At 36.3% G+C, this 24,389-nt stretch overlaps 1 non-coding gene across 1 annotated transcript; it reads right to left on the reverse strand.

The window, feature by feature from the left end:
* Positions 1-23,042: 23,042 nt before the first annotated feature.
* On the reverse strand, positions 23,043-23,149 carry LOC121228567 (small nucleolar RNA R71). The gene has a single exon (XR_005926143.1). It is a non-coding gene; the product is annotated as a small nucleolar RNA R71 (small nucleolar RNA).
* Positions 23,150-24,389: the final 1,240 nt, after the last annotated feature.

A 24,389-nucleotide genomic window follows, 5' to 3' on the forward strand; every position in this document is an offset into this window, starting at 1 on the left:
GTGTAAGAGGTTTGAGGACGGATTAAACGAAGACGTCTGGCTATTAGTTGGTATTTTAGAATTAAAAGAGTTTGTGGTACTTGTTGAGAGAGCTTGCAGGGCCGAAGAATTTTCCAAAGAGAAGAGAAAGGCTGATATTGAGTCTCGTGACTTAAGGAAAAGACAGATGAGGAAATCATTTCAATCCTCGTCTAAAAAATCGAGAGAGTTTACTACTCGATCCAATGCTTCAGTTGAATTCTCGAAGAGAAATAAGAATAAGCAGTATACAGTGTCTAAAGCTCAAACAACTTCTATCGCGAGTGTTGCTAGTTCTCGACTGAATAGACCAAAATGTTCACAGTGTGGTAGACGTCATTTTGGTGAGTGCCAAGGGAATGAAAAAGGCTATTTCAAATGTGGGTCGCTAGACCATTTTATTCATAGTTGTCTCGAGATGGTTGAGAAAGATAGCGATCAATGTGTGAGATCGGGTAACGCTTCTTCTAGGAGTAGACCACAAAAGAACCCAGGAGGTGGGGCTAGCAACAGAGGTGCACCTAAAGATTCTACCGTGAGGTCTGAGGGCCGAGTGCCTGCAAGGACTTATGCCATTCATACTCATGAAGAGGCATCGTCACCAGATGTGATTACAGGTACTTTTTCTCTTGACGATATTTCTATTGTTGCCTTGATTGATCCGAGGTCTACCTATTTGTATATTTGCATAAAATTGGCGTCTAGTATGAATATGCCTGTTGAGTCTACATAATTTGAGATGAAAGTGTCAAACTCGTTAGGCAAGCATGTAATAGTTGACAAAGTGTGTAGAAACTGTTCTTTGATGATTAGAGGTCATTGTTTTTTGGCCAAACTCATGCTACTACCGTTTGATGAATTTGACCTAATTCTTGGCATGAATTGGTTGACTGTTCATAATGTGTTAGTAAACTATGGTAGTAAGTTTATTGCACTGAAATGTGAAAATGGGGATATTAATGTAACATTCTGAATTTCGGCCAAGTCAGAATAGTGGTTTCGGGACCACAAATTTTAGATAAAAATAATTATTTTATGATTCTTATAAGGGTTATGTTATGAATGCATGCATGTGTGAAAGTTTTATGAAGTAATTCTATGCATAAAATGTCTAATTGCATTTTAGGGACCAAATTGAATAAAGTGCAAAACTTGCATTCTAGAAGCTTTAAGCATGAAATTGCTTTAGACTATGAATTGGAGGGTCCTAATTAGCAATTTGACCAATTTCTATAATTTTGGACAAAAATGGACACGCATAGGAAAAATGTAAAAGAGAAACCCTAGGGGTATTTTGGTCATTTGGTAATTAAAAGAATAAAAAGGGAAAAATAAGTCAAAATTGGTGGCCATCTTCTTCATTCATTGCCGAAAATTGCAAGACACCATAGCTAGGGTTTGTTCAACATTTCCAAGCTTGATTGTAAATGTATCCTAGCCCCGTTTTTAATGTTCTTTGTATTTTTGAAGTCCTTAAAGCATGATCTACCCGTTTTTAGCTATATTTTGAGCTAGGGTTCATGCATGAAATTTGACCCATGTACAACATGCATGTATTTTGATGATTAATGGAGGAATATGAATGTTTTACGCATGATAAACATCTTTTACTAGGTGATTTTTAGTGAAAACACCTAAATAAGGGACTTGTTTGTAAAAGTGTTAAGGTGAGTAGTAATAATGTGAAACAAAAGAAAATATGGGCTGATATGAGCATAATAAAGGTTTGGCTAGGCTTGGGTAACCAAGAAAATGCATGCATTCCATTTTACGAGCCTAAGGACTAAATCATAAATATGTGAAAGTTTAGGGGTCAAAATGTAAATTTGAAAAATTATGATTTATGGACCCATTTGAGTAATGTGAATAATAAATAAGTTACATTTGACATTATAGATCAAGAAAAATGTGAATCGGGACTTGATCGAGGAAAAAATAAAGTATACGATGATTAGGCTCGATTATCATCATTTTGTACTGAGGTAAGTACATATGAAAATAATATGGTGTTGTAATATTTTTTTTTATGCTTTAATATATTATTATAAATATTGTATTGTGATTATGAGTTATATGCTTATTGAACGTTACGAAAGCATGGATGTTATTATGGCCGTTACATACGATGTCACGAGCAAGTGCAATAAAGATATTATATGCAAGTGAGGAAAAGCCCGTTTGAACCTTAGGAATAGTTTAGGATACAAGTGACATGTCACTAGGAATTTAGAAATCCGAGCTCATTGAGTTGGTCCGAGTTCATTATGGATGAGAGCATTCAAGCTCGTTAAGTTGGTACGAGTTCATTATGGATGCGATGCATGTGACATCTGTGTTCGTTGAGTTGGTTCGAGTTCATTATGGATATACACATATTATAAGGTAGCATTGGCTATGTATGTATATGTGGCACTTAGGTGCAAGTTTCCGCATATCCAATAGTATTCTGAGTGTTCAACTGGTAATAAAATAAATGTGATGACAGTCCCGAGGAGGACATATGAAAGAGGTATGGTTATCGATACTTTACGATGGGTACATGTATGTATGCTAAACCTATGAGTAATGCCTTGATAAAGATCGGTTTGCAATGAGCAAGTATATATGTGCGTATGATGAATAAGCAAAAAGGTTTGAATGATGAATACTCTTATGTATATTTTGCTATTTTTTGCATGCTGAATCTTTATTATCATTTCATATTATTTGTATGTGAACTTACTAAGCTTTAATGCTTACTCTCCTCTCTTTTCATTCTTCGTAGTTTTGCCAAGCTAGCTCAGGGATCGGAAGTTGTCGGAGTATTCGATCAGACTATCAAAAGACTATTGGGTATAGTAAAATTGTTATTTTAAGTATGGAATGTATAGGAAGCTTGATCATTTTGTGATATGTGTCATGCTATTTGGCCAAATTGTGAAGGCCTATGATGATGATTCTTTTCGTAATGGCCATGTGATATGGCTCATATTTGATCATTTGGGTTGTAATCTAATTACCCATACATGCATGCGGTAGTGTTTTGATGGTAAGATATGTTATTGTTTGGTGAGTGCATAATAATGATGGGATATATTATTGATCGATGAATACATGGTAATGTATGAATCTGGTGCTAAAGGATAAGGGATGACCTAATAGCTTAAAATTACCATATGCATGAATGCTCAATTTGAAGTTATGGTAATAAGTTTAATAATGCATGAAATTCTTGTGGAATACCTTTAAATGATGCAACAGATGAACGTGCAATAGGATGATATTATAAAGATGTGAAAGTGCCACGGTGGGGAATAATTGAATGCCTAAATATGTCATGTTGCATGTTATAAAGTATCTTTGAATACATGAGTGATTAGGGGTGACTATTGGCTTGGAAAATAGCCTTTAAATGGTCCATATGGGTAGACACACGGGCTTGTGTCTAGACCGTGTGTTACACACAATCTGCCCCAAGGGCGTGTTAAATGGCTGTGTATCCCCTGCACCTAAAATTTTTAAGTCAGTATGCATGAAAGTAAACACACGGGTAGAGACATGACCATGTGCTTCAACTGTGTGGAGGACACGGCCTAGCACATGGGCATGTGCCTTGGCCTTTTGCCCTTAAATGAATGATGACATCATAAACAGAATGTCCATGTTTTTGGACACGGGCGTGTCTAGGCCATGTGAGGGACACGGGTGTGTCTAGGCTATTTGGGGGACACGGGCTAGGGACGCAGGTGTGTGCTCGACCGTGTGAAAACCTCTATAGGTTCGAAATGAAAATTAAATGCTAGAAATTCCACATGGGTATGGGACACGGGCGTGTCCCAAAGCACACAGGCATATGTGCATTGCCTCCACACGGGGCGTGTGAGGGTTAAACCTAGAAATTTTCTTAGAATTTTTTTAAGTTCTCGATTTAGTCCCAGATTACTTTAATGTATGTTTTGGACCTTGTAGGTTCATGATAAGGACAATATAATTTTGTTTGATCAATTTTAATTTGGAATGAAATTTTATGACTCGTATTTTCTAGAAATACCCTATTTATGTTCGATAATGCCTCGTACGTCATCTCGGTCTCGGGTACAGGTAAGGGTGTTCCATATTATTTGGGTTGAATCAGGTGAACAGGATAGCTTACCTATACTGATTTCTCCTATGACCGTTGAGAAATACATGAGAAAATGGTATGAGTCCTATCTTGCATTTGTGTTAAATACCCAAGAGTCGGAAGTAAGGATGGAGCAGTGCCTGTGGCATGTGAGTACCTGGATGTATGTCTCGAAGAGTTTCTCGGATTGCCTCCAACTAGGGAAGTCGAGTTTGGTATTGAGTTAGTCATTGGTACTGCGCCTATATCAATTGCCCCGTATAGAATGGCACCATTGGAGTTAAAAGAGTTGAAGGTTCCGGTACAAGAATTAATGGATAAGGGTTTTGCAAGACCGAGCTATTCTCTGTGGGATGCTCCGATACTTTTTGTGAAAACGAAAGATGGGTCGATGAGGTTATGTATAGACTACAGACAACTTAACAAGGTGACTATGAAGAACACGTATGCTTTGCCAAGGATAGATGATCAGTTTGACCAATTGAAAGGAGTCACAGTGTTTTCTAAGATAGACTTAAGGTCCAGTTATTACCAGCTAAGAGTTAAGGAGCAAGATGTAACGAAAATCGCATTTCGGACGAGGTATGAACACTATGAGTTCCTTTTCATACCCTTTGGCTTAACAAATGATCCCACCATGTTTATGGATTTGATGAATCATATTTTTCAACTTTACTTGGATAAGTTCATTGTTGTTTTAATCGATGATATGTTGATTTATTCTCGTGATGAGAGTGAGCATGCGTAGCATTTGAGAACTATTTTACAAACTTGAAGAGATAAGCAGTTGTACGCCAAGTTTAGTAAAAGTGAGTTTTGGCTCTAAGAGGTTGGATTCTTAGGACACATCATGTCGGGTGATGGAATTAAAGTTGACCCAAGTAAGATCTCGGCTATTGTTGAGTGGAAACTGTCGAGGAATGTATAGGAGATTAAAGGCTTTTTAAGCTTAAAGGGTTACTACAGATGATTCGTTAAAGAATTCTCCATGATTGCTACTCTGATGACGAGGTTGCTACAGAAATATGTCAAGTTTGAATGGACGGAAAAATGCCAACAGAGTTTCGAGAAACTAAAGGCGTTGTTGACTAAAGATCCAATTTTAGTGCAACCAGAATCGGGAAAAAAATTCGTAGTGTATAGTGTTGCATCCTTGAATGGATTAGGATGCGCGTTTATGCAAGAAGGAAATGCAATAGCTTATGCCTCGAGACAATTGAAGCTGCATGAGAAAAACTATCTAACTCACGACTTAGAGTTAACCGCCGTTCGCACTGATTTGGATACACCATTTGTATGGCAAGAGATGTCAAGTATTTACCGACCATAAAAGTCTAAATTATTTGATGACCCAAAGGGAACTGAACCTTTGCCAACAGAGATGGCTAGAGCTCATAAAAGATTACGAGCTGGTGATCGACTATCACCCAAGGAAGGCGAACATAGTTGCCGATGCTTTGAGTAGGAAGTCATTGTTTGCCTTGAGGGCTATGAACACTCAGTTGTTAGTAACCGACGATGGTTCGATTTTAGCTGAGTTGAGAGAAAAACCAATGTTTTTGCAAGAGATCGGTGAAGCTCAGAAACGTGATAAAGAATTGCAAGCTAAGATAACTTAGTGCGAGACGGGTATAGAATCAGACTTTCAGATTGGTTCAGATGTTTGTTTAATGTTTCAAGACTGAATTTGTGTACCCAAAGGCAATGAGCTTATTCGGAAAATTTTGTATGAGGCACATAGCAATTGTATGTCCATCCATCCGGGTAGTGTGAAAATGTACAATGACTTGAAGAAAATGTATTGGTGGTCAAGAATGAAGAGAGACGTTTCATAGTTTGTCTCTAAATGCCTAATTTGTTAGCAAGTGAAAGCTGAACACCAAGTACTTTTGGGTTTACTTCAGCCTGTGATGGTTCTTGAATGGAAATGAGACCGTATTACTATGGATTTCGTGTCCGGTTTCCGTGGACGCCAAGGAAGAAAGATACCATATGGGCTGTGGTTGATAGGCTAACAAAGGCAGCTCATTTTATACCCCTGCGTATGGATTATCTGCTTGAAAAATTGGCTGATTTGTATTTTTTTGGAAATTGTGAGACTCCACAGAGTTCCCTTGTCAATTATTTCGGATAGAGATTCGAGGTTTTCCTCGTGGTTTTGAAAAAAATTACAAGAAGCTTTGGGGACAAAGTTGAATCTTAGCACGGCTTTCCATCCTCAAACCGATGGTCAATTGGAGAGAGTAATTCAAGTTCTTGAAGACATTATGGAAAAGTATTTGTCACTGGTAGAGTTTTCCTACAACAATAGCTATCAGTCGAGTTTGAAAATGGCACCTTATGAGGCTTTATATGGGTGTAAGTGCTGAATGCCTTTGTATTGGACGAAATTCAGAGAAAATCAAATTCATGGGGTTGACTTAGTCAAAAAGATTGAAGAGACAGTAAACGTAATTCGTGACCGTTTGAAGGCATAGACATGGATTTGGAGAGGCCACATGGGAGCCCGAGGAGGCCATGAAAGACCAATACCCAAACCTTTTTAACGGTAAGATTTTCAGGGGCGAAAATCTTTCAGGGGAGAATTGTAACAACCCGATTTTGGGCCTCGTCAGAACAATGGTTTCAGAACCACAAATCCGAGGTTAGAGAAATTATTTTTATATATTTTATGTGTTATAGCATAATTATATGAGTGTTTGAAAATTTCTGGTGAATTAATTTTAGTGATTGCGTGCTTAATTTTGAAAAAGGACTAAATTGCATAAAGTGTGAAAGTTTTGTTCTACTACCTAAATGTAACACCCCTTACCCGTGTTTGACGCCGAAACAGGGTACGAGGCATTACCGGACTTAATCACTAATCATCGTATAAAAATCAATTCATAATTTCTCTCTAATTTAAAGCTTTTTCAAACACATTCAAGCTGTCCCTTAAAAAGAGCTTACAAGGCCCATATCATGCTTTAATTCAACCACACACATAGGCAAGCATGCACATTCATAAATTGCATCATTTAATTAATAACATAATAAATACTATCTACATTAAATGACTTTATATAATAGAGACCTTCAAATAACATAGGTCAGTATTTTAAGCCAATTCCTAGTAACTTAATAACAATTAAACGAGTCTCCATACATGCCAAAGACTTAAAATACTTTAAAACCTTTATATATCGATCAATAGTTTGATAGTGTGATTTAACCTCCGCCGACCTCCAACTCGAGCTAACATCTGCGACACTATAGGAAAAAGGAAAGGAAGGGAGTAAGCATTATAGCTTAGTAAGTACGTAAATATTAATAAACAATACATTATCATACTTTAAACAATGTCACAATATGTTCCCGAAATATTACCATCACAAACACACATACTTTCACTATTACAATCATAAACAGGTTCAAAATAAGCTGTCTAGTAGAGTACTAGCAACTAAATTATTTATTTCTGGAGCTACAGAACTCCAAATTACAAACTGTTAATTTTATTTGAAACTAGATTCACATATATTATTACCATAAAATTTTCAGAATTTTTGGTCTAGCAAATTAGTACAGTTTATTCATTGAAGTTACCCCTGTTTCACTGCTCAATTATTCTGACCACTCTTCACTACGAATCGATTTTCTCCTTGTATAGAATTCAAAGGATGTTCTAGTTTATTTCATTTGAACCTAGACTAATTAAGTATTTCAAGAATATAAATTATATCCCATAATTATTTTTTTACAATTTTTAATGATTTTTCCAAGTCAGAATAGGGGATCACGTAGTCATTCTGAACCAGTCTCTTAAAAACTTAAATATCTCATGATATAGAATTCCTTTGCTTGCTCTGTTTCTGTTATATGAAAATAGACTCAATAAGCTCTATTTTGATATCTCATTAAGTCTTTGATTCAATTTATACTATTTTTGGTAAATTTTTAGATTCACATTACTGCAACTATCCAGAACAGTTTTATTGTCAATTTTGATCTTTCACACTTCAATTGTATTCATCACTTTCCCATAACAATCTTTCCAATTTCCAATCACATACCGAGCATATTGCTCATAAGTTACACACGTATATACTTACACTTATCATCACAAAGTCATACACAATTTCATTTAATCAATTTCCCAGTTGAACGCTTCGGAATAATAACAGATACGCGATGGTATCGCACACAGCCTACCTTTAAAATCGAAGCTCTCTTGTACACATAGTGGCCCTCACTTAGCGCCACTCATGTGACCTAGCTCGATTGTACACATAATTTTGGCTCTTTTGTACGCATGGTGAGCACTTAGTACCACCCATGTGACCTAGCCAGTTTATCTCGTAGCTCTCTTGTCTACATGGTGTCCTTGCGACCTAGCTACATATATCCCGTAGCTCTCTTATCTACATGCTGTACACATAGTATCACCCATGCGACCTAGCTACATCATAATGTCTCGTAGCTCTCTTGTACACATGATGTGCACTCAGCACTATACATGCGACCTAACTACATACCATCTATACCATCCAATCTTTCCGAAGGTTCAACCGAGATTTCTCTCTCTTTCTAATGCTTGATTCCATACTTCCAATAGTCAATTATGATTCAAAAATCAGGTACAATACATAAAATATGCTGAAATACAAAAACATAATAAACATAATGTATTATTTACATACAAACTTACATACTTTCTCATTTCCATGTCGAATTAATATTGAACATTTAAATCATCATAATTATACTTACTTTCATCACCTCGGCAATCATAGTAAATATATCAATTTTACATTGAAACATGCATAAATTAATGCTTATTGTACATATGAACTTACCTCGATACTAAAACGGCCATTTTACCAACTTTTTCGATTTTCGTTTTTTCTCCCATTCTAGATTCAAATCTCATTTTCCGGGATCTAAAATATCATATTTTACTTATTTAATTAATGTACTATTCAAAATAGTCCTTAACTCAAACTTTTTCAAAATTACAATTTTGCCCCTAAACTTTTGCATATTTACACTTTTTCCCCTAGGCTCTGGAACTAAACGTCATCCCTTATTCTTATGTTTTATGAAATGCTGATCATTTTTCCCTTCTATGGCAACATCAAATTCTCACTCTAACACATAGTTATGAACAATAACAACTTTTACCGATTTAGCCGTTTTACTCATTTTTGCTTAAAACCGCTTACCAAAAGTTGTTTAACATAATTTCAGCCTTCATATTCTACCATAAAACATCAAAATAAACACATTTCACCTATGGGTATTTTTCCAAATATGAACCCTAGCTTAAATTATTGCTAGAATAAGCTTAATCAAGTTACCAGGATTCCAAAATCGTAAAGAACTTGAAAAACGGGGCTAGAACGGACTTACTATTGAGCTTGGAAAGCTTGAAAACCATAGCCATGGCTTCCCTCACGCTAATTTCGACCTCCATGAAAAAAATGAGTCAATTTTGGCTTTATTTTCCCTTTTTATTTCTTTTAATTACCAAATGACTAAAATGCCCTTAAGGCCTTTCTTTAAACTTTTGTCCTATTCATGCCCATTTTTGTCCAAACGAAATATAATGGCATAATTACCATTTAAGGACCTCCTCTTTAAACCCCCATTTCAATCAAGTACTTATGGATTAGAACACATATTTTGCAACTTTTGCAATTTAGTCCTAAAAGTCCAATTAAGCACTTTATCAGTAAAATTACTTAACGATATTTTTACACAATATTTTAATCAATAAATAAACCTTAAAACTTAATCAGAATAAATTTTTTGACTTCAAATTCATGGTTCTAAAACCATCATTCTGTTTAGGCCCTAAATCGGGCTGTTACAACAACTTCTGCAAATAAACCCTAATAGGCAAATTAAACATGCAATCTATAAAATTTCTTATCAATACTCTAACACATGCATCTAATAACTAGGTAAATAATAAAAATTAATCAAAATAAACTTTTATATCTTAGATTTGTGGTTTCACAACCACTATTCCATTTAGGCCCTATTTCGAGATGTTACACTAAGTGTGTCAAATAGCTATGGAACATTAAAGTAGGGGTCCTTGTTGAGTAAATAGACCAATAAAATATCAGTGGCTAGACATGGAGCCTTAATTCAAGGGATGGTCAAATGTTAGGTGACTTAATTGATAAAAAAATAATAAACCTAAAGGACTAGCTATCATCTTTTTCATAGCTATCATATTTTTCATTCTTTCTCTTCACCATTTGAAGCTTGAAAATTTCAGCCAGTTGGTTTCTTTACAGTAAGTGATTTTGATGGTCTTTCTTGATGATTTTTATATTTTTGGGACCCTTGTAGTATAAGCTAACTAATGGGGGGACTATTTTGCAAAATGGTTGAGAGTCTAGGGTGTTTCCGTTTGAGTACTCATGTTGTTTGCTGAATTTTTAAGGAAGAAAATGAATTATGGTTGTTAAATAAACAACTTTTGTGAAGAGGCTTTCATGAAAAACCCCAAAAAGGGATCATTTTGTAAAAATTATAAAATGGGTGGTAAATGTGTGAAATAATTGAAATTTTGAGATGCTATAGGCTTAAAGTAGATTCAGCTAGGCTTGGTTAATGAAGGAATTCAATGAAAATCATTTTACGAGCCTAAGGGAAAAATCATAATTTTATGAAAGTCTAAGGGCAAAACGGTTATTTTGCCAAAATAAGAATTTTGGAATGTCTTGATTAATGTGATGATTAAATAATTTTATCATTATAGATCAAGGAATACAGAATCCGAACTTAGACCTAGGGAAAACCAAGCTAGTGGACTAAATCAAACTAGTCACTCATATTTTGTATACTGAGGTAAGTTCCATGTAAACATCACAATTCTATTATTATTATGCATTAAATAATTGATATTGCATGAAACGTTTGATTTTCTTATGAATATGCATGATGAGATTTGATGTGGTAAAACTCCTGGTTGAACCGTAGGAATAGATTAGATATCCATATCGCGATACTAGGGTTATGTGAGCCAGTGTAAGACCATGTTTGGAACATGGCATCGACATTTGTATGAGAGCTATTGTAAGACCATGTTTGGGACATGGCGTCGGCTTTGATATGTGAGCCAGTGTAAGACCATGTTTGGAGCATGGCATCGACATTTATATGATAGATAGTGTAAGACCATGTCTGGGACATGGCATCGACCTCGATATGTAATCCAGTGTAAGACCATGTTTTGAACATGGCATCGACATTTATATGAGAGCTAGTGTAAGACCATGTCTGGGACATGGCATCGGCCTCGACATGTGAGCTAGTGTAAGACCATGTTTGGAACATGGCATCGGCACCGATATATGAGAGCCAGTGTAAGACCATGTATTGGACATGGTATCGGCATCTTACCTTTTTGTTTGATGCTTATCGGGTATCCATTTATTATTCCAACTGGTTCAATGGGTAATTTAAAAATTATATCACGATTGAGAAAAGTTACGATTATGTTGCAAGTGGTACAAGTACCTACACGAAACTCATAAGAATGAGCTCGGGTTGTGTGTATGAATATTAAGGGTGAAAATAAGAAGTTATATCTATAGTCATTCGGGAATCTTGTGCAAGTGTATGATACGTTATGAGTATGATGTTACTTGGTAAAGCGATGTTAATTATTTATTTGTGACTTACTAAGCTTTATGCTTACTTTCTCTCTTTTCCATTTCCTTATAGTGCAGCCAAGCTAGCTCACGAATCAAGGGACATTGAAGGCATTGATCACACTATCACCTAAATTTTTTGGTATAGTTAGTTTAAATGTTTTGAGGGTGGCATGTATAGGGACTTGGTTCTTTTGTTTAGTGTCATGTTGGTGTAGCCATAAGTACTGACTCATATGGATGTGATGTTCATTTTGTATAGGCTATTGATGTTGGCTAATTTGATTATTATTAAATGTATTTGATGAGAATTCTCATGGATGTGTCTGTTGCATGGTTTGTGTTGATAAGTAGGAGATGTTGTATATGATAGGAATAGCTTGGAAATGATGTATGGATGCCAAGGTATTGGCTGATATGGTCATGTGTTTATATGGTATTGGTATTGTTTGATGTTATTGAAGGTGGGTACAAGTAAGGGTGACAACGTTTTTGTACACAGGCTGAGACACGAACGTGTCATGGCCGTGTGAAGGACACGGGCCATGGACACGGGCGTGTGCCAAGCCGTGTGAAAACCCCTGTAGGTTCGAGTTAAAAAATAATCTGCACGGGCTAGGGACACAGGTGTGTCCCGATAGGTTCAGGCCATGTGAGCCACACGAGCCTTCAACATAGCCATGTTAAGTTGACACACGGCCGTGTGAAAACAGGGCAAAAATTCTTCCCCAACACGGATGCGAGAAGTTGCCACGGCTGTGTGACATGGCCGTGGACAAAACTTCCAAAATAACATGGGCGTGCGACACGTCCTTGTTTTGAAACCATGGGTAAACCTATCAATTTAACACGGGTGTGTGCCTTCATACATGGGCATGGGAGAAGCAAACGAAGATTGACACAGTCGTGCAACATGGCCAAGTACACCGATGCACCCAATTTCAAAAGCCACGAAACGCACGAGCTGAAACGAAGGCACACGGGCATACCCCACGGCCGTGTGCCCCAATTTCTCTATAACACCTAATATCCATCTTAGCTATATCTTTATATTTTGAAATTACTTTTTATTTCCTGTTTATGCTATTTTATCTTGAGTTTTAACAATTTTCAATTTTAGCTATTTCGTTACGAGTAATTATGCTTCCTTATAGTTCCTGATTCTGTCACAGTTATAAAAAGCTCTAAAGCTCATAGTCGCATAGGAACTAAAAATTCCACCGGGAAAGGTTCTCCACGACTGCCATGTCCTGTTCGACCATGACCATAGCTACCACCAGATATAATATTCTTTTGGCACAGGACTTATGGACTAATGAACCTCCACCACTATTGGAGTATCCTCCTCCACTCTCACGCCAATTATTCTCCAAAACTCCAGTTCAAGGAATTCATTCATCATTCAGGAAGTTTCAATTCTCTCCCTATCTTATGATTATCAATCTATCTTTTTCAATATATCAACCTTTGTACATTGAGGGAAATGTACATCTTAAGTTTGGGGGGGTCTTTTATATCATCATTAGAAATCCCTGAATTATGCCTTATTCTCATGTAAATCACTCATATCACTATTAGAATGAATTGTAATTAACTTATGATTTTTATTGATATGTCTTGAATTAAAACTTAGGCATTCATGCATTGTTGTTTAAACTTTAAGATATTAAAGAATAAAGCATGATAAGTTGACTTTTGAATTTAAAATTTTATAGGTTCTTTCTCCCGAGTTTAGGTATTATCTTGAGTTGAAATTCACATAATATAAACATCAAAAACCCAAAATGCTTGTGAGATTTTGAGCCTTTAGAGCATCTACTATTTCTTTCATGCTCACTTTTATTGTTGCTTTGAGTGCGCCAGTATTGAATTGTTATTCTAGAACTTGCTTGACTATGCATGTTAAGACTACACCATTTCATTTAATATGTCAAAATGATAAAGGCGCTTAGGTTTAACCCACTCACTCTACAAAGCCTACCTTCATAATTAACCCTTACTAAACCCCTTTGAGCCTAACAAGCCATTAATTGATTTACCCTCAATATTAACCCATAAACCATTATTGTTGAAATCCCCTAATTTGATCCCTATTTTTTTCGAGATTTGATTTGAACTAATTGCTTAGCTATGCTTTGCTCTTCTATGTATTTGACTCGCTCTTAAAAAAAACATTCATACTTACATATTAGTAGTAATTTGGTATTGTTGAGCCACAGTATCTAAATTCCATCTTCTGAGAAGAAGCTCACTTGTACTCAATTAATTTTTAATTACTTTTCTAGTTAGGCAATTTTCCAATTCAATCTCAATTCTAACCTTTTCTTTCAGCTTGTGACCACACCCCCTAACTAAAGCCACGTTACAACCTTTTAAAGACCTTTTGATCGATGTTCATTTTAATATATAGTGGTGGAGATTTGATTTTCATGCAAGCCTATGGTAATGACTTTTCATTATTGACGATTGAGTGCTTCATGTATTGTCCTTAAACACCTCGAGTGATTTGAGTGAATCTTTAGTGAAGATGTGAAAATCTATGATATTTTGTGTCAAAGGTAATTACTTAGATGAGGGGAGACACCTATGCTTTCATGATAAAATACTCAACTTGGAATGTTTTGGAACTTTGATGTTCTTTTAGTCAAATTCTCAATGTATGATTACTTATGGATTATTTTGAGATATTATTAATAGAAATTATAAGTTAAGAAGAATTTATTTTGATTGTGAGTTGAGGGTTTTGCTTGAGGACAAGTAAATGCTTAAGTGTGGGGGTATTTGATAAACCGTAATTTATACATATTTTTACCCCATTCCTAACGCATTTATGGATGGTTTCTCCTTAGATTTGGTGAATTCGATGCTCCTAATCCTTTAATTTCATGTTTTATACTTAGGAGAGCATAGGAGAGTAAAAAGAGCGAGAAACGGGCCTAAAACGGAGAAAATGGACCCACATAGGAAAACAGCACGGCCTAGAATTCCTCACACAGGCGTGTCACACGGCCGTGTCAATTTGGCAGGATCAAAGCACGACTTACACAGGTGGATCACACACCTGTGCTCATTTAACAGCCTTGACAACAGCCTTCAGTAATTGCACACTGGCGTGTCCTTACCGAACTCAAGTTTAGTCCAATTTAGAAAAGGCCAATTTTGAGGGCTCTTAGGCATTACAAAGCTATTTAAAATCTTGAGGAGGCACTTAGGAAGGGGTATGCGGAGTAGGAAGTAAGGAATTACTCAAGGAAAGCCGATTGATCCATCTCAAGAGCTGGATTCATCATCAAGACTGGAGATCTCCTTTCAAGTTCCTTCAGGAGTTTTGGGTTTTCTTATGTTTTGTTATCTTTATGCTTTTGAGATGTTTTCTTTCATAAGTATGAACTAAACCCCTAAATACCTAAGAGGAATGAAACCTAAGACAGATCTTGTTATTATTATCTGAATTGTATGATAAATATTTGACTTGTTCTTAATTCTTGTTTTGATATTCTAGAATATTGATTCAAGTTAAGCTCTTATTCAGAGGAGGAATAGACCCTGTCTAAAAGTAAATTTGTCATAATTAAGTGGAGTTGATTACGCCCCTAGAGATAGGGTGACAAGATTTTGTCGGATTAGGGTGAAACCTAATAAGAGAATCCATAGATCGAGTTAATGCAATTCAAGGGTGTTAATTAGAAAGAGATTTCAATTATTCAACCTAGGGATAGACATTATTAGTCTCGAGAGAGATAATAATATAACTTAGGGATATCTACGGATCAAGTCAAATGAATAAATCATCTGATTCAGAGTCAAATAACAAGTAAAGTCTAGGTGGATTTGTCCTTAGGTGTTGTCTCAATCAATCGAATTTTTCCAAAAGTATTTACCTAAGTTTTTCTTTCTGTTCATTCTTAGTTAGTAATTAGTTTAGACAACCAAACCTCTTAAATTTTAGGCTAGATAATAAAAATGAAGTAAATACTAGTACTCGTAGCTCCTTTGGGTTCGACAATCCGGTCTTGCTGAACTATACTATTGTTCGATAGGTACACTTGTCTTAATCGTGATAATAAGTTAGTCTCAAGAACGTTTCATTTATAAATATTTAAAAACCTGTTACGAATATCACACATCATAGGACATGGGCGTGTCATGGCCATGTGAAGGACATGAGCTAGAGACACGGGCGTGTGTCAAACCGTGTGAAAACCCTGTAGGTGTGCATTTAGAGTTAATTCCACGTTGGAGTCAGGCACGGGCATGTCCCTATATTTCCTAGGCCGTGTAAGCCGCATGGGCCAATAATACAACCATGTCAAATTGGTCACATGGGCGCGTTGCCCTTTTCACACGGGTGTGTGCCCTTGTGTCAAGAGTCATTTTTTTAAAGTTGACTAAAGACCTCGAGTTGTTTTTGAATGATTTTCGATGTGTATTTTGGGCCTCGTAGGCCCATATTAAGGACGTGTTGATAAGCTTGAAAAAGTTTTAAATTTGTCCAAGTCATGGGGACTCAGAATTGGTCGTAAGCACGGGTTTATGTTAGGTAACGCCTTGTACTCCGTCCTGGAGTAGGATATGGGTATGGGGTGTTACAATTAGTGGTATTAGAGCTATGAATTAGTCGGTTTTAGGACTAACCTAGCGAGAGTGCGGGTTTAGCTACACATACCATAACTATATATTGATTGTATGATGACTACTAATGATTATAAATTGTATTTTCTATATAGTAAATTGATTCTAATAGAGCCGTGGCGGATGACGTAGTGAGTAATGCACTGGCTCCCACTGAAGGGACTGCGCCAGTTGAGAGTGAGCCCGTGACTATGGGCCAAGGTGGAGGGGCTAGAGAAGCCTATCTCTGAATGATTGACTCTTGGTACATGGAGTTCGTTTGTGCGAATCCGAACACTCCACCTCCCTCACCTCCTTCGATTCCTCAGTATGCCCCGGTAGCTCCGGAAGGCGCGGACGTGTCTAGGAGAGAGAAGCCTTCAGTAGACAAGATCCAAAAACATAGGGCCGAGGAATTCCGAGCTAACTTAGATGACGACTCGGAGAAAGCAGAGTTTTAGTTAGAGAATACCATCAGAGTTTTTGATGAATTATCGTGTACGCCTGAAGAGGGCGTGAAGTATGCAGTGTCACTCCTACGGGATTCAGCTTATTAGTGGTGGAAAACTCTTGTGTCTATTGTATCGAGGGAGAGGATCACTTGGGAATTCTTCCAGGAAGAATTCCAGAAAAAGTATATTAGGCAAAGGTTCATAGATCAAAAGAGGAAGGAATTCCTATAGCTAAAGCAAGGCTGAATATCAGTGACAGAATATGAGCGTAAATTTGTGAAGCTTAGTAAGTATGCGCAAGAGTGCGTATCCACTGAAGCTATCATGTGTAAAAGGTTTGAGGATGGTCTAAATGAGGATATTCGAGTATTTGTTGGTATTTTAGAGCTAAGAGAATTTGTAGTGCTTGTTGAGAGAGTATGTAAGGCAGAAGAGTCAGTTAAAGAGAGGAGAAAGGCGGCTTTTGAGTCACAGGATTCAAGAAAAAGACAGATGGGGAAATCGCATCAGTCCTCATTTATGAAGTCAGAGGAATTTGCTAATCGATCTAATACTTTGGTGGGGTTTTCGAATAAAAACAAGAACCAACAGAACACAACTTCTAGAGCCCAGACCACTTCTGTAATGAGCGTCGGTAGTGTTTGGCCAAATAGGCCAGAATGTTCGCACTGTGGTAGCCATCACTTCAGTGAGTTCTGGGGGAATGAAAGGGGTTGTTTTAAGTGTGGATCATTAGAACATTTCATCCGAGACTATTCTGAAATGGAAGAGAGAGAAAAGCAGGAAGCAAAAACAAGTAGTGCTCCTTTGAGAATTAGACCACAAAAGAACCTCGGGAGTGGGACTACTAGAAGAGATGTGCCAAGAGATGCTACAGTGAGGTCTGAGGGCAGAGCACCTGCAAGGACTTACGCTATTCGTGCCCGTGAAGAGGCTGAATCTCTTGACGTGATCACAGGTACCTTTTCTATTCATGAAATATCTGTTGTTGCTTTAATTAACCCGGGGTTTACCCACTCTTATATTTGTATAGAATTGATACCTCGTATGAACATGATAGTAGAGACCATTGAGTTTGTGATTAAAGTGTCTAACCCTTTAGGCAAACATGTACTAGTGGACCAAGTGTGTAGAAATTGTCCTTTGACAATTCGGAGTCATTGTTTTCCAACTAATTTGATGTTATTGTCGTTTAATAAATTTGATGTAATCCTTGGGATGAATTGGTTGACTTTTCATAGTGTTGTAGTGGACTGTGTGAGAAAAGTTACGGAGTTGAAATGTGAAGACGGGAATATTCTTTGGGTTGAACCATGTAACAGCCCGATTTTGGGTCTAGTTGGAATAATAGTTTTGGGACCACAAATCTGAGATAGAAATATGTGTTTTTATTATATTTTTATGTTATACATTTTTATGGAATTATTTTGTAAAAATTTCGATCGAAAATTTTAACGTTTGGGCACTCAATTTAGTCAAAATGACTAAATTGTAAAAAGTGAAAAAGTTGAGTTCTACATGTTAGAGGTGTCCAATTGTTATGAAATTTTAAATATGAGGTCCTTATATGATAATTAGACCACTAATTAACTTTGTGGACAAAAATGGACATGGTTAGGCATGTTTCCAATGTTTTTCATTAAGGACATTTTGGTCATTTAGTGATTAAAGTGAATTAAAAATAAAATTAAAAGCCAATTTTTGTCCATCTTCAACCCCTTGGCCGAATTTTACATGAGGAAAACATAGCTAGTTTTTCAAATTTCCAAGCTCGATTGTAAATTCATTTTAGCTCTATTTTTAATGTTCTTTACATTTTTGAGATCCTCGTAGCTCGGTTTACCTATTTCTACCAATATTTTGAGCTAGGGTTTATATTTAAAATTTTACCCATGGATGAAATGCATGTATTTTTATGTTTTATGGAAGAATATGAATGTTTGGAGTGTGGTAAACAACTCTTACTAAGTGATTTTTGTTGAAATTGCACAAAAGGACTAGTTTGTAAAAAAGTGTAAAATGTGTGTAAGTGTGTGATTTAATGCAAATTCTGGACTGCTATAGTTATGAAAATGGTTCGGCTAAGCCTAAAATACAAGGAAATTGAATAAAAATTATTTCCTGATCCTAGGGGAAAAATCATAATTTTCTGAAACTTTAGGGGCAAAATTATAAATTTTGCCATAGGATGTTTTTGGGATAATTTGGATAATGTGAGCATTTTAATAAGACAAATGTATTATAATAGACCAAGAAAGACTTGGAATTGACCTTGATCGGGAAAAGGAAAAGATTGTGGACTAAATGTAAAATTTCTATATTTTGCACCGAGGTAAGTTTGTATATAAATAATATTTCGATTCTTTTTATGTTATTATCTTTTGTTACTATATGAGATGTGGCTGCCTATAGAATTATCAATTGATGTAAACTACGAATTGGGATTGACTAAAAACGAGTTAGTAAAATGTTGAAAAGTGAAGAATTTCCCGATTGAACTTTCGGAATAGAAGAGATACGAATGATCCGTTCTGAGAACACATGTGTAGTACTATGTGCAGGCTACTATGCGTTTGAGACAGTTTTTGGTCACGTGTGTAGGATTAAGTGCAGGCTACTACGTGTACCAGATTGTTCGGTCGCATGTGTAGTACTATGTGCAGGCTACTATGCGTACCCGATAGTTTCGATCACGTATGTAGTACTATGTGCAAGCTATTACGTGTATCAGATGGGTAGGTCACATGTGTAGTACTAAGTGCAGGTTACTACGTGTACCGGATTGATAGGTTGCATGTGTAGTACTAAGTGCAGGCTACTATGCGTACCCATTAACTTCGATCATGTGTGTAGTACTAAGTGCAGGCTACTACGTGTATCAGATGGATAAGTCACGTGTATAGTACCAAGCATAGGCTACTACATGTACCAGATTGATAGGTCGCATGTGTAGTACTAAGTGCAGGCTACTATGCGTACCAGAGAGCTTCGGTTACAAGGGTGGTATATGCACAGGCCACCGGGTATCTGTTATTATTCCGATAAGTTCAACGAAAAGTTTACTAAGTGAAAATATATATGTACATGACTATGTGATGAATAAGTGCAGGTATATCGATGTGAAAAGTTGTGAGCAATGTGCTCGATAGTTGAGTGAATCTTTTGGTAAGATAGAATGGAGTAAGTGAAATTATATAAAAATGAAATTTTGTAATTAAACAGTTTTGGACAGCAGCAGTTGTGTGACTTTGAAAAATCAGAAAAAATGTTGTAAATTGAATTAGAGGTTGAATAAGATATGAAATTAAATCTTAATGAGTTTATTTTCTCATAAACGAAACGGTGAAAGTAAAAGAATTTCATATTCTATGATAATTGGATTTTTGTGAGACAGGGTTAAATGATTTCGGAATCCCCTGTTCTGATTTGGGAAAATCATTAAAAATTGTATAAAAATAATTATGGATAATAATTTGCATTCTTAAAATACTTAATGAATCTATTTCCAAGAGGAATTGATGGGGACAGTATCCGAGATCTGTTCCATGAGATAAATAATTTTTAGTGAAGAAAGATTGAAACTATCAGACAGTGAAATAGAGGTATCTTTAATGAATAAACTGTACTAATTCACTAAACAAAAAATTATAAAAATTTTATGGTAAGAATATATGTGAGTCTAGTTTCTAGGAAAATTAATAGATCTTAATTTGGAGTTTCGTAGCTCCAGCATAAATAATTTAGTGACTGTGACTCAAGGAAACAACTTAACCTGAAAATGAGTAATTGTACAATTATGATTGTTTTACCTTGAGAATCATGTTAACAAATTGTTTATTATTTACGTACTTACTTACTATGCTTTATGCTTACTCTCTTTCCTTCCCTTTGTCTTATAGTGCGACCAAGCCAGCTCGGGGTTTGGAGATTGTTGGAGATCCATTCACACTATCAACACTCTTTTGGTATTTTGAAAACAATATTTTGGATTATGGCATGTGTAAAGGACTTTATTTTGTTTTATGTCATAATTAATTTGGCCTAAAATGTTAGCCTTCAATATTTCATAGCTCATTTCGTATATGACCATTGATATTAATTAATATCATTCAAGCTATAAGGTATGAGGATGCATGATTAAGTATGAAATTTGAATTGTTTTAACTTGGTGATAAACTGTAATTTATACATATTTTTACCCCACGTTTAACACATTTTATGGATAATTTTCCATTATAATTGGTGAATTCAATGCTCCTAATACTTTAATTTCATGTTTTATACTTAGAAGAGCATAGGAGAGCGAAATGAATGAGAAACGGGCCTAAAACAGAGAAAATGGGCCAAAGCACGAAATCAACACGGCCTGGACCTCTTCACACGGGCAGACCATACAGTCATGTCAATTTGGCAGGCTTGAGCACAACTGAAGTAATCGCACATGGGCGTGTCCCTACCGAGCCCAAGTTGAGTCCAATTTGGAAAAGGCAAATTTTGAGGGCTCTTAGGCATTATAAAGCCTATAAATACACCCTAGAGGAGGAAGAAAGAAGACACACAGAATAGGGAGTAAGGAATTACTCCAAGGAAGCCGATTGATCCATCTCAGAAGCCGGATTCATCATCAAGACTGAAAATCTCTCCTCAATTTCCCTTTCAGGAGTTTTGGGTTTTATTTATGTTTTGTATTCTTTATTATTTTGAGATGTTTTCTTATTTAGTTATGAACTAAATCCCCTAAATACCTAAGGGGAATGAAACCTAAGACGAATCTTGTTATTATTTTCTGAATTGTATGATAAATATTTAACTTGTTCTTAATTATGTGTTCTTAATTCTTGTTTGGATATCCCAGGATACTGATTCAAGGTAAGCTCTTATTCAGAGGAGGAATAGACCCTGTCTAAGAGTACATTTGTCATAACTAAGCGGAGTTGTTTGCGCGCCTAGACATAGGGTGACAAGATTTTTCCAGAGTAGGGTGAAACCTAATAAGGGGATCCATAGATCAAGTTAATGCAACCCTAGGGTGTTAATTAGAGAAAGGTCTCAATTATTCAATCTAGGGATTGGACGTTATTAGTCTTGAATAGGGATAATAACATAACTTAGGGATCTCTACGGAACAAGTTAAATGAATAAATCGTCCAATTCGGAGCCAGAATAACAAGTGCAGTCTAGGTGGATTTTTCCTTAGGTATTTTCTTAATTTAATCGATTTTCCCAAAATCAATTCCCCCATTCTATTCTCTGTGAGTTCTTAGTTTAGATAATTAGTTAGTTAAAAACAAAACCTCTTTATTCCTAGGCTAGATAATAAAAAGACAGTCATTACTAGTACTTTTAGTTCTTTTGGGTTCGAAAATCTGGTCTTGCTAAAACTATACTACTGTTCGATAGGTAAACTTGCCTACATTACGATAATAGTTAGTTTCAAGAATGATTATTATAAATATTTAAAACCTATCACGAAATCACGTGATCAAGTTTTTAGCGCCGTTGCTGGGGAACTAAAATATTAGGAACACTCAATTTTTATTACTTTAGCCATTTATTTTCTTGCAATCTAATTTTATTTTTAATTTTATTCTAATTTACTAATTTTCTTTTTCTTTACTCTGGAAGGTGTTTTTTAGTTTATGACTAGAAGAAACACCATCAGGACCACTACTTTTCTACGAAGAAATCGATCGCAAAGTTTGTAGAAACCAAAGAGAAATAAGACGAAGCCTAAGATACACAGAGAACGAGAAAGAAGATGATACTCAACCGCCAACCGAAGAGATGGCTGAAAACCAAGACAATCAGCTACCTCCTGCAATTGCGGCGAATCAAAATCCTGCTCCACGCACTATGTATGATTATGCTAAACCTTCTTTAACAGGAACTGAATCAATCATAGTTAGACCTGCTATAGCTGCAAGTACTTTTGAACTAAAACCTAACACAATTCAAATGATACAACAGTTTGTTCAGTTTGATGGTTTGCAGGATGAAGGTCCCAACGCTCACTTAGCAAACTTTTTGGAACTATGCGATACATTTAAAATTAATGGCGTTTCTGATGATGCCAGTCGTCTTCGGTTATTCCCTTTCTCATTAAGGAACAAAGGTAAACAGTGGTTGAACTCGTTACCACGAGGGTCAATTACTACTTGGGAACAAATGACCGAAAAATTTTTACTAAAATATTTCCCACCGGTTAAAACGGCTAAATTACGTAATGATATCTCTTCTTTTGTGCAGATGGATTTAGAAACACTCTACGATGCATTGGAGAGATACAAGGACCTTTTGAGAAGGTGCCCTCACCATGGGTTACCGCTTTGGCTTCAGGTTCAAACATTCCATAATGGCCTGAATCCTTCGACTCGACAAATGGTTGACGCAGCTACTAGTGGAACCATCAACAACAAAACACCTAAAGATGCTTATGAGTTTATAGAGGAGATGTCACTGAGTAACTATCAGTGGCAAGTCATGAGAACAAAACCAACTAAAACAGCAGGGGTTTATAATGTCGATTCGGTCACCATGCTCTCTAATCAGGTAGAACTCTTGAATAAGAAAATTGATGGGTTTCTTAGTTCTTCACAGGTTCACCCAGTAATGCAGTGCAAAGCAAGTGGAGGTGGAACAAACCATTCGGAATACGAACCTTATGGCCACAATATGGAGAACAAGAAATTAAATTACATGGGTAATAATCCTCGACCTCAAAACAATCCATATAGTAACACTTATAATGTAGGTTGGAGGAACCACCCAAATTTCTCATGGGGAGGCCAAGGAAATCAGCGACCACCTCCGGGCTACCAACAGCCACCCTATCAACAGAAAATGAAATCAAACCTTGAAGAGATGCTCACAAAGTTTATCTTGGTATCAAAAACCCATTTTTAGAACATTGAGACAACACTTAAGAATCAACAAGCACCAATCCAAGGGCTCGAAACTCAGATAGGCCAGCTGTCCAAACTGATTTCGGAAAGACCATTGGAAAGTTTACTTATTAACACCAAATCAAAAGAGCATGTAAAAGCAGTTACACTAAGGAGTGGGAAAGTGTTAGTGGAATCTGAAAAGAAGCTAGCACAAGAAGTCGTGGTAAGAAAAATGGGGGAAGAAAAACACGAAAATAGTGACAAACCAGTGCCGAAGGAATATAAACCACCAGTTCCATACACAAAAAAATTGAAAAAAGATCGCATTGATGCACAAGTCGGTAAGTTTCTTGAACTTTTTAAGCAATTACATATCAACTTACCTTTTTGTTGAAGCCATCTCGCAGATGCCTACATACGCAAAATTTTTGAAGGAGCTTCTAACAAATAAAAGGAAGTTCGAGGACTTATCTACAGTAGAACTCAACGAGGAATACTCAGCCATACTCCAAAACAAGCTGCCAACCAAACTGAAAGATCCAGGAAGTTTTACTATCCCTTGCTTAATTGGTAGTCTGAATCTTGAGAAAGCACTAGGTGATTTAGGCGCTAGCATTAATTTGATTCCATATAAAATGTTCAAACAACTTGGTCTTGGGGAACCTAAACCTACTAG

This window comes from Gossypium hirsutum, chromosome A04 (genome assembly GCF_007990345.1).
Source record: "Gossypium hirsutum isolate 1008001.06 chromosome A04, Gossypium_hirsutum_v2.1, whole genome shotgun sequence".
Classification (NCBI taxonomy): domain Eukaryota; kingdom Viridiplantae; phylum Streptophyta; class Magnoliopsida; order Malvales; family Malvaceae; genus Gossypium; species Gossypium hirsutum.